This window comes from Berghia stephanieae, chromosome 8 (genome assembly GCF_034508935.2).
Source record: "Berghia stephanieae isolate SIO BIC M18660-M18661 chromosome 8, UCSD_Bste_1.3, whole genome shotgun sequence".
NCBI classification, from domain to species: Eukaryota; Metazoa; Mollusca; class Gastropoda; order Nudibranchia; family Aeolidiidae; genus Berghia; species Berghia stephanieae.
Window position 1 is genome coordinate 53647200 of NC_088367.1, and position 10000 is coordinate 53657199.

Below are 10000 nucleotides of genomic sequence, written 5' to 3' on the forward strand. Positions count from 1 at the left end.
TCTTTTCTCTTTTCTTCTTCTTCTTTCTTTCTTCTCTTCTTTCTTCTTCTTTTCTTTCTTCTTCTCTCTTCTTCTTTCTTCTTCTTCTTCTTTTTTCTTTCTTTCTTTCTTCTTTCTTCTTTCTTTTCTTCTTCTTCTTTCTTTCTTCTTTTCTTCTTTCTTCTTCTCTTTTCTTCTTCTTCTTCTTCTTTCTTTCTTTCTTTCTTTCTCTTCTTCTTTCTTCTTCTTCTTTTCTTCTTCTTCTTCTTCTTCTCTTTCTCTTCTTTTCTTCTTCTCTTTCCCTTCTTTTCTTCTCTTTCTTCTTCTTCTTTTCTTCTTCTTCTTCTTCTCTTCTTTCTTTCTTCTTTCTTTCTTCTTTTTTTCTTTCTTCTTTTCTTCTTTCTTCTTCTTTCTTCTTCTTCTTCTTTTTCTCTTCTTCTTCTTCTTCTCTTCTCTTTTCTTTCTTTTTCTCTTCTTTCTTCTTCTTTTTTCTTTCTTCTTCTTTCTTCTTCTTCTTTCTTCTTCTTCTTTCTTCTTCTTCTTTTCTTTCTTCTTTTCTTCTTCTTTCTTCTTCTTCTTCTTCTTCTTCTTCTTCTCTTTCTTTCTTTCTTCTCTTTCTTCTTCTTTTCTTTCTTCTTTCTTTCTTTCTTCTTTCTTCTTCTTCTTCTTTCTTCTTCTTCTTCTTCTTTCTTCTTCTTCTTCTTCTTCTCTTCTTCTTCTTTTCTTTTCTTTTTCTTTCTTCTTCTTTCTTCTCTTTTCTTCTTCTTCTTTTTCTTTCTTCTTCTTCTTCTTCTTCTTTCTTTCTTTCTTCTTTTTTCTTTCTTTCTTCTTCTTTCTTCTTCTTCTTCTTCTTCTCTTCTTCTTCTTCTTCTTCTTTTCTTCTTTCTTCTTCTTTCTTTCTTCTTTCTTTCTTTCTTTCTTTCTTTCTTTCTTCTTCTTCTTTTCTTCTCTTCTTTCTTCTTCTTTCTTCTTCTTTCTTCTTCTTCTTCTTCTTCTTCTTCTTTCTTTTTTCTTTCTTTCTCTCTTTCTCTTCTTCTTCTCTTTTCTTCTTCTTTTCTTCTTTTCTTCTTCTTTCTTCTTTCTTCTTCTTTCTTCTCTTTCTTCTTCTTCTTCTTTCTTCTTCTTCTTCTTTCTTTCTCTTCTTTTTTTTCTTCTTTCTTCTTCTTCTTTCTTCTCTTTCTTCTTCTTCTTCTTCTTTTCTTCTTCTTCTTCTTCTTCTTCTTTCTTTCTTCTTCTCTTCTTTCTTTCTTCTTCTCTTCTTCTTCTTCTTTCTTCTTCTTCTTCTTTCTTTCTTCTTCTTTCTTCTTTTCTTCTTCTTCTTCTTCTTCTTCTTCTTTTCTTCTTCTTCTTTCTTCTTCTTCTTCTTTCTTCTTCTTCTTCTTCTTCTTCTTCTTCTTCTTCTTCTTCTTCTTCTTCTCTCTTCCTTTTCGTGCGGTTTTGTGGTTTTTAAAAAAAAATATGACACTTGCTTCTAGACAAAAAAAAAAAAAAAACCAACAACAATGGTACAACATCAACAACACAACAACAACAACAACAACAACAACAACAAAAGCTGCGATTCTGGTTACAGCAGACATCATTTAAAATGCAAAGATCTCAATTCAACATAATATTATTTTGACAAAATAAATCACAATAGAGTTATCGTCCTTTCTTTATCACGAAAAGCCACAATAAACCGAATTCATTCTAATCTATAAACCACATCAAGATTGAAAACTATAATTTATTGCTTACCTCGGCAATGATCTTCTAGGACTGCCGCAATATCAGATGAGATGTACTTAATCACCTCGCACAGAAACTATTCAATCAATTTATCCTTGCGAACGAATGAGAGAATATCAGATCAATTAATCATTGAACGAGCATAATGAATGACGGTACGAATAGGCAACGAGCATAATGAATGACGGTACGAATAGGCACACACACAATATATGCACATCACAGTGGCTGGAAACAAGAAATAGACGTCAAGCGAAAATTGAAATATTCTAGATGAATTGAATTTTGTTTCCTTTATAATGAAAAGAAATACGATATGAAAGGTCTATGTGTTGGTGTACTGTGTGGTGTGTGTGTGTGTGTGTGTGTGTGTGTGTGTGTGTGTGTGAGCTGATGCATTCAGCTTGAAGTATATATAAAAACAAGTATAGATTCGCCACAACACTAAATTGATTAAATAAGATCTGAATAAAAATGGTGATAATGAATAAATGAATAAATAAATCAATATATATAGATAAACAAATAAATGAATAAATAATGAATAAAGAAATAGATGAGGAAGTAAATGAATGAGTAGATAGATAAAAATATCTATAAATAAATAGATACTAAATAAATAAATAAATAAATAAATACGTAAATAAATAAGTAAATAAATAAATAAATGAATAAGTAAATAAATAAATAAATGAATAGATAAATAAATAAATAAATAGGTGAATAAATGAATAAATACATAAAAATACAAGTAAGTGACCAATCGTCTCCCAGCGGTATTAAATGAGGATGACCTAGTATAGATGCTGGATAATAAATTCATAATTTATAGTTATAGCCACAACACAAAATTTGACACTTTGAATAACTAACTTTGGACGTCTCTTTGGAGACAATAAATTGGGGATCTGGTAGTTCCAGATACTAAAATATCACTTCCCTGATCTTTTTAACTTCACATCAGCATTTTGTCATAGGATTGGCCCGCCCGACGTGCACTTATTTGCAGGTCTGATAACCCAAAATTATTATGGTGTCATTGTTGTAATGGAAATACTATCAAACCGACGGAATAATCGTCCATTAAAATTACAACAATGTTAAACCAGGCCGTAATTGCGTTCGGTGATCAGACCTGCTAATGTGTGTCTCTAGGATTGGCCCACACAGGATACGTCATAAATGTATATTTATACAGGTCATCTAAATGTTCAGTCATGAACAATGCTTCCTTTGTCATCAATTCTATTTTTCAGCAAAGACAGAATGATGCGAATCCCAGGGTTGTTATCAGTATTTTTTTTATTTTTTGTGATTATTTTTTTTTTTACCAAGATGAGGGTCATTTTAATTGGTCAATACTTGAAGGACGAGTTTTCTGGTCAAAATCTTAAATCGGTGGGTGGGGATTCTGGTGTCAACAGGAATCATCGGTATTGTCCAAAGTGAGCAAATTGGGGGTTAATAATCTTACACAAAGTTTAAAAAAAAAAAACAACAAAAAAAACAAAAAAAACAAATGAAATAAATGCACAAATCGGGGCTTGAACCGGTATCTTCCGGGTCACGTTGCAATACCTTAATCACAGCCACATCAGCCCCCACCCCCCCTCCCCCCAATCCCCAATTATAATAAGATTAATTGTTAGAATCATAATTCTAAATTTGTCTATCCGCTATTATTAGTAACAGTAATAATGTTATGTACATATTGGCCCAACCAAATGCCCATATATTATATATTGTACAAACTAACGCTCAGAGCAAATACCAATGATTTATCATTGACTAATTCCTGGGGTCATTTGTTGTGTGCCATCGTTTAACCCACTCAACCCGAACACCGACTATATCCGTAGTATACCCCGGGTTACTTTTACCCCATGCCTATTTATTATATTATTCTGAGACAAATTATAGGCGTAGTATCAAAGCTATTATTTTTAGTTTTTTTTTTACATTTTAATGATAGTTGAATAAAACTATCTATGTACATGCTCATTTTTAATTAAATTGTTTCCAATTTTGAAAAGTAGCCAGAATCTCTAGGATTGAGTGAGTTAACCCGTTCACGGCTGTAACTGTGGGAAAAACTTGGCACTATTTAAAATTTTGTCCGGAAAACTGGAAAACTCGTCCTCCAAATAACGATCGATATCTTGGTTAAAAAAACAAAAACAACAACAAAAACCCCTAAAACCTGGGACTTCGCACGTGGCCATCTGGCAACCCTGATCAGTCCGCCGATAAATTGTTTCTTTCTTTTAATAATAGAAGAAGCGAAGATGAAGGCACTCAATTCATTATTTGCTTTAGAAAACCTGTTAGTGATTAGTTCTCACTAAATTATATCAATTAGACCATAAACATTAAAAGTGACCTAGTTTTGTGTCTGTTTGTCTGTTTAATTTGGCTGGCGGAAGTTGTGAGCATTTTACCGAAACGCATAGTTTCGACCATAATGGCCGCACTCTAACGTGCACGCTGAATCATTCATGGCACAATAATATATAAATAAATAGTCAAACGTTCAACAAAGAAAACAACGCGAGAGGTGTGAAATCTCCCATTTGATATCCATTGAACTCCAATGCACAAACAAACCGGAAATAGGAATGTGTAAACAAATCCTGGAACCAGAAAGCAACAATCCTCAACGACCCTTGAATATTCCAACATAATACCTGCCTGCCTCGTCTGTTTATCTTTTAGAAACGTTCGCCTTTTTGAACTCACCACGGGTAGCTTGAAAAAAAAACAAAAAAACAAAAAGAAAAAACCAAAACGAACAAGAAAAACAAAAAACAAATAACAACTCAAAAAACAAATGAACCAGTTAACTTCCGTTCACTGGAGAGAAAAAAAGACATATTTGAAACTTTGGCCAGAAAACTCTTCCTTCAAATATCGATCAATATAAATAACCCTCGTCTTGGCCAAAAAAAAAACCTCTGATACCTGGGACTTAGCGAAAGTCTTCTGCATTAAAGTCCCAGGTTTGAGAGTTTTTGTCAAGATGAGGGTCACATCGACCGGTGCAGGAGGTCGAGTTTTCTGGCCAAATTGTTAAATACGTGTCTGTCTAGAGTAGGGGAGATAACTGGTTAACGATGATTACACATGGATTGTCCGACTCTGACATATCGCCTTAGAATAGTATTTTGTCTGGAGTGATATTGTTTTTGTGAAAATAGAATTTATTGTCAAAAATCGGAAGGATGGGATAAGTTCGTGTATTTTATTGATGGGATAAGTTCGTGTCTTTTATTGATGGGATAAGTCCGTGTCTTTTATTGATGGGATAAGATTATGTCTTTTATTGATGGGAAAAGTTTGTGTCTTTCATTGACTGGACAAGTGTGTCTTTCATTGATGGGATAAGTTCGTGTCTTTTATTGATGGGATAAGTTCGTGTCTTTTATTGATGGGATAAGTCCGTGTCTTTACTTGATGGGGTAAGTTCGTGTCTTTCATTGATAGGATACGTCCGTGTCTTTCATTGGTGGGATAAGTTCGTGTCTGTTATTGATGGGATAAGTTTGTGTTTTTCATTGTGGGATAAGTTCGTGTCTTTTATTGATGGGATAAGTTCGTGTCTTTTATTGATTGGATAAGTTTATGTCTTTAATTGATGGGATAAGTTCGTGTCTTTTATTGATGGTATAAGTTCGTGTCTTTAATTGATGGGATAAGTTCGTGTCTTTTATTGATGGGATAAGTTCGTGTCTTATATTGATGGGATATGTTCGTGTCTTTCATTGATGGGATAAGTTCGCGTCTTTTATTGATGGGATAAGTTCAGGTCTTTTATTGATGGGATAAGTTTGTGTTTTTCATTGACTGGACAAGTTTGTCTTTTATTGATGGGATAAGTTCGTGTCTTTTATCGATGGGATAAGTTCGTGTCTTTTATTGATGGGATAAGTTCGTGTCTTTTATCGATGGGATAAGTTCGTGTCTTTCATTGATGGGATACGTTCGTGTCTTTCATTGATAGGATAAATTGTGTTTATTTGATGGATAAGTTCGTGTCTTTAATTTGAGGATAAGTGTATGTCTTTCATTGATGGGATAAGTTCGTGTCTTATATTGATGGGGTATGTTCGTGTCTTTCATTGATGGGATAAGTTCGTGTCTTTATTGATGGGATAAGTTCGTGTCTTTCATTGGTGAGATAAGTTCGTGTCTTTCATTGATGGGATACGTTCGTGTCTTTCATTGATGGGGTAAGTTCATGTCTTTCATTGGTGAGATAAGTTCGTGTCTTTCATTGATGGGATACGTTCGTGTCTTTCATTGATGGGATAAATTCGTGTCTTTAATTTGTGGGATAAGTGTATGTCTTTCATTGATGGGATAAGTTCGTGTCTTATATTGATGGGATAAGTTCGTGTCTTTAATTTGTGGGATAAGTGTATGTCTTTCATTTATAGGATATGTTCGTGTCTTTCATTGATGGGATAAGTTCGTGTCTTTTATTCATGTTGATGGGATAGGTTCGGGTCTTTTATTGATGGGATATGTTCGTGTCTTTTATTGATGGGATAAATTCGTGTCTTTCATTGAAGGGATAAGTTCGAGTCTTTCAATGACGGTCTAAGTTCGAGTCTTTCATTGAAGGGATACGTTTGTCTTTCACTGACCCTGGATAGATTAAATGCAATTTATGGCATACTTTTCTTTTTTTTTTTTTTTTTGTTTGTTGCTTTAGGTCTCTTCCAACACAATTGAGGTTATATGAGAGACCGCTGAAACAAAAAAACAAGCAATCTAACAAAAATAGTACAAATGTCAATCAAAATCATGACCTAAAGATAGCATAAGCTAAATTATAAATAACCAAGAACAAACAGGCAGAGGATTTACAGGAAAAAAATATCCCCTGTCAAAAATACAATCACAAACCAAAGAAGCAGGATAGGCTAGTAAAGAGAAGAAGAAACGACATCACTATCGGATCGCACACCCATGCGAACATCATAGGTATATGATTCAAGGGTGATGCTCCCATCCAACCACCCGCTATGGCATACTTTGAAAACATACATACATATATAATATATATATATATATATAATATGGCCAGGATAACCACTCTTCAAATATCCGTCAATCAAAATGACCCTCATCTTGACAAAAACTCTCCAAACGTGGAACTGTGAAGTCCAAGGTTTGAGACCTTTTGTCAGGATGAGAGTAACACCGTGTGGTTTGCTCAAGTTAACACTAATTGTCATTGTTTACATTCGGGTGACTGTCCGAGGGGCGTGGTTACGTTCCCTTCCACTAGGTGTCAATTGTTCATAAAAGTCAGCTATTATAATGTATCCGAACGGGCTCGAGGGTGTGTGTGTGTGTGTGTGTGTGTGTGTGTGTGTGTGCGCGCGCGCGTGTGTGTGTGTCACAAAGCTCGTGTTTTGATTGGTCACTAATATACTGGTGATTTAGCATTAGAAGTTTTGTAAAAATGTTTTGAAATATAGAATGAATGGATTTGACGTCACTCCAATCTGTGTTGTCGTTTTTAGACCATCTCTTGTGCCATTCGTTCAACGTGTAGTTTTTGCAGGTCTGATAACCCAAATTGTAATAGGCTTGTTGTTTAAATGGAAATAGATGATACACTTAACTCTCTCCTTTCCTATGCTTTTCAGTATTTTCCCAAAATAGCAGGCTTACCCCGCAGATTTTTTTTTTTTTAAAGCTCAAACAAGCTCTCTACAAAACAACACAATTAATTAAACAAAGATCATTCTTCAAAGTTAGTTTGATGTAGAAAATAAATCTGAATAAGAAAAAATGAATAATTATATTATTGTGTCGTAACAAATGTGACGATTTTGTTGAGGGTGGTAAGGAGAGGGTTAGACCAATGCAAAATATTGTCCATTACAACAATGTTAAAACAAGTTGATAAATGCGTTCGGTTATCAGACCTGCAAATAAGGGCACGTAGGGTTACATAGATTTGTACTTTTGGTGTGATCGGTCGAGCGGGGAAGTCTTTGACAGTATTTTACTTAAACGCATAGCATCAATGTGACCCATCTTCTCAAAACGGTATTATGTCGGAATGAGCCATATGCTTATAAGCCGAATTTAATGTTAAACTGGTCAAAAATATAAACTGATGGCATTAGCACCCTAAAACATGGTATCCATTCTCCTCAATAAATCTTATAAACTCAACACAAGGCTGATATTTCTGGCTATAAATTCAATTTTCAACATCTTAACCAATCCGACTTAATACCGTTTTGAGGCGCAGTGTCATCAATAACAAACAAATCTCACTCCTTACGGTCAACTGCAAATGTCCAGTTATAGCCCAATCCAAACAGGGAACAATCCACAGTTTACTTTGACGAGCCAGTCAGTGCATTGGAAAGTCAAAACTGTTTTAGGGATATTTAATTCATATTCATATCGATATATTAAAAAAAAAAGTTAAGCTTATAATTGACTTCATATGAATCTGAATAGGATAGGCCAACTCCGATATAATACCGTTCATAGACAAAAAATTAGTCACTTATGAAGTATTGTAGTCCCACTGTGAAAAATATCATAATATCAATATTATTCTGAATAACACCAAACACACACAACAGTGCTCAAATAGCTTAGAAGTTGTCACCTGTAGTACTATAGACTCGACTAATGTTATGTTTTCTTTCCGATCGAGACGAAGGTGTTGTGTAGTGTTTGTGTCTCGCGATGAGAAAATTGGCAGTTTGGTGGGGCGGTTGGCTTGACTTGACGAGACGGTAGAGTGAATGTGTGACTGCCTGCGTGAAGTGAACGAACAGCGAACAGCGAAAGTTGGTGGCGAATGAATGTTGTCGTTTTCGCTTCGCTCAGACGAGCAGCGAGACATGAATGTTGTTGGGGGGGACCTTGTGTGATTGTACTGTACTGGTTATGGATGTGTGTGTGTGTGTGTGGGGGGGGGGGGGGGTTGTGTGTTATGGAATGAGTATGTGATAGTGTGTGTGTGTGTGTATGTATATATATATATATATATATATATATATATATATATATTTATAATACGTGTGTGTGTGTGTGTGTGTTTGAGGGGGATACTATAGTGCATCTGTGCATGTGTGTTTGATAGAGAGAGAGAGAGAGAGAGAGAGAGAGAGAGAGAGGGGGGGGGGTAAGAAGAAGGAGGAGGAGGAGGAGGAGAGAGAGGGGGGGTGGGGTAAGAAGGAGGAGGAGGAGAAGGAGAGAGAGAGAGAGAGAGAGAGAGAGAGAGAGAGAGAGAGAGGGGGGGGGGGGTTGTTAATAGAGTCTAGAAAGTCCAAAGATATTAACCAGACTGCAAGGATAACTAAATTATACTCGGGCTGTTGTATTAATGAGTTCCTCTTGCAGCTTGGATGAGTCGTATGTTGTTTTGGGAGGCCTTCCGAAATCTCCTACATCCCCAGTAATCTTTTCTTTTTTAATATAATGTTTCTTTTTTTTTTAAAGTCTTCCCCCCCCCCCCCCCTCCCAAAACCCCTTCTAGAACATTATAAAAAATAAGAAGAATACTGGGGATGTAGGAGCTTTCGGAAGGCCTCCCGTTGTTTTAGAGTGGGATTTGTCTTATTATATTATTAATGGTAATCTCTCTCTCTCTCTCTCTCTCTCTCTCTCTCTCTCTCTCTCTCTCTCTCTGTGTGTGTGTGTGTGTGTGTGTGTTTTGATTGATTTTCAGGGTGTTACGGCGCTTGCGACACACTCAGGTCATTCAAGCGACAGTAAAAAAAAAAAAAAAAAAAACCCAAGAAAATGGGATAACCAAATAAGTTACGTACGAGAAAATGTAGTAAGAGAAAGGGGGATGGTTTAAATAGGGAACAGAAGTCGATTCCAAGAGCACGCTGTCACCATCAGTGTACTCAGTTTGAAATCACCTAAAAGTCTCATCCTGACACAAGCACAGGATTCCACGAAGAGGAAAATACTCAAATGTTTACAAACCAGTATATATACCTATAACTATAACAAAAATAAAATGTAACAGAGAGATGGTTGATTTACAAGGGAAAAAAAATAACAGCTTCCAGAATTATACAATTGTTTCCATCCCAGTTAAGGACTCCGGCCAGGGCTAGGACAAAACTAAGTAGGGTACCTAATCCCATTCCAAGACAATTGAAGACAGAAAGCAACCCGGAAAACAGATAAAGAAGACATAAGACACGGCGTGACCTTATCTGTCCACTATGGGAGTCGTCTCCCTCTCTCTCTCTCTCTCTATATATATATATATATATATATATATCCCCCTCTCCCTCTA

General features: G+C 35.5%; 1 protein-coding gene across 1 annotated transcript in view; it reads right to left on the minus strand.

The window, feature by feature from the left end:
- The window catches only part of LOC144978873 (limbic system-associated membrane protein-like), a gene marked incomplete in the record, with an annotated part of 133546 nt that extends 125078 nt beyond the window's left edge, over positions 1-8468 (minus strand). The window contains 3 exon segments of the mRNA XM_078925459.1: positions 1720-2002; positions 8012-8263; positions 8348-8468.
- Positions 8469-10000: the final 1532 nt, after the last annotated feature.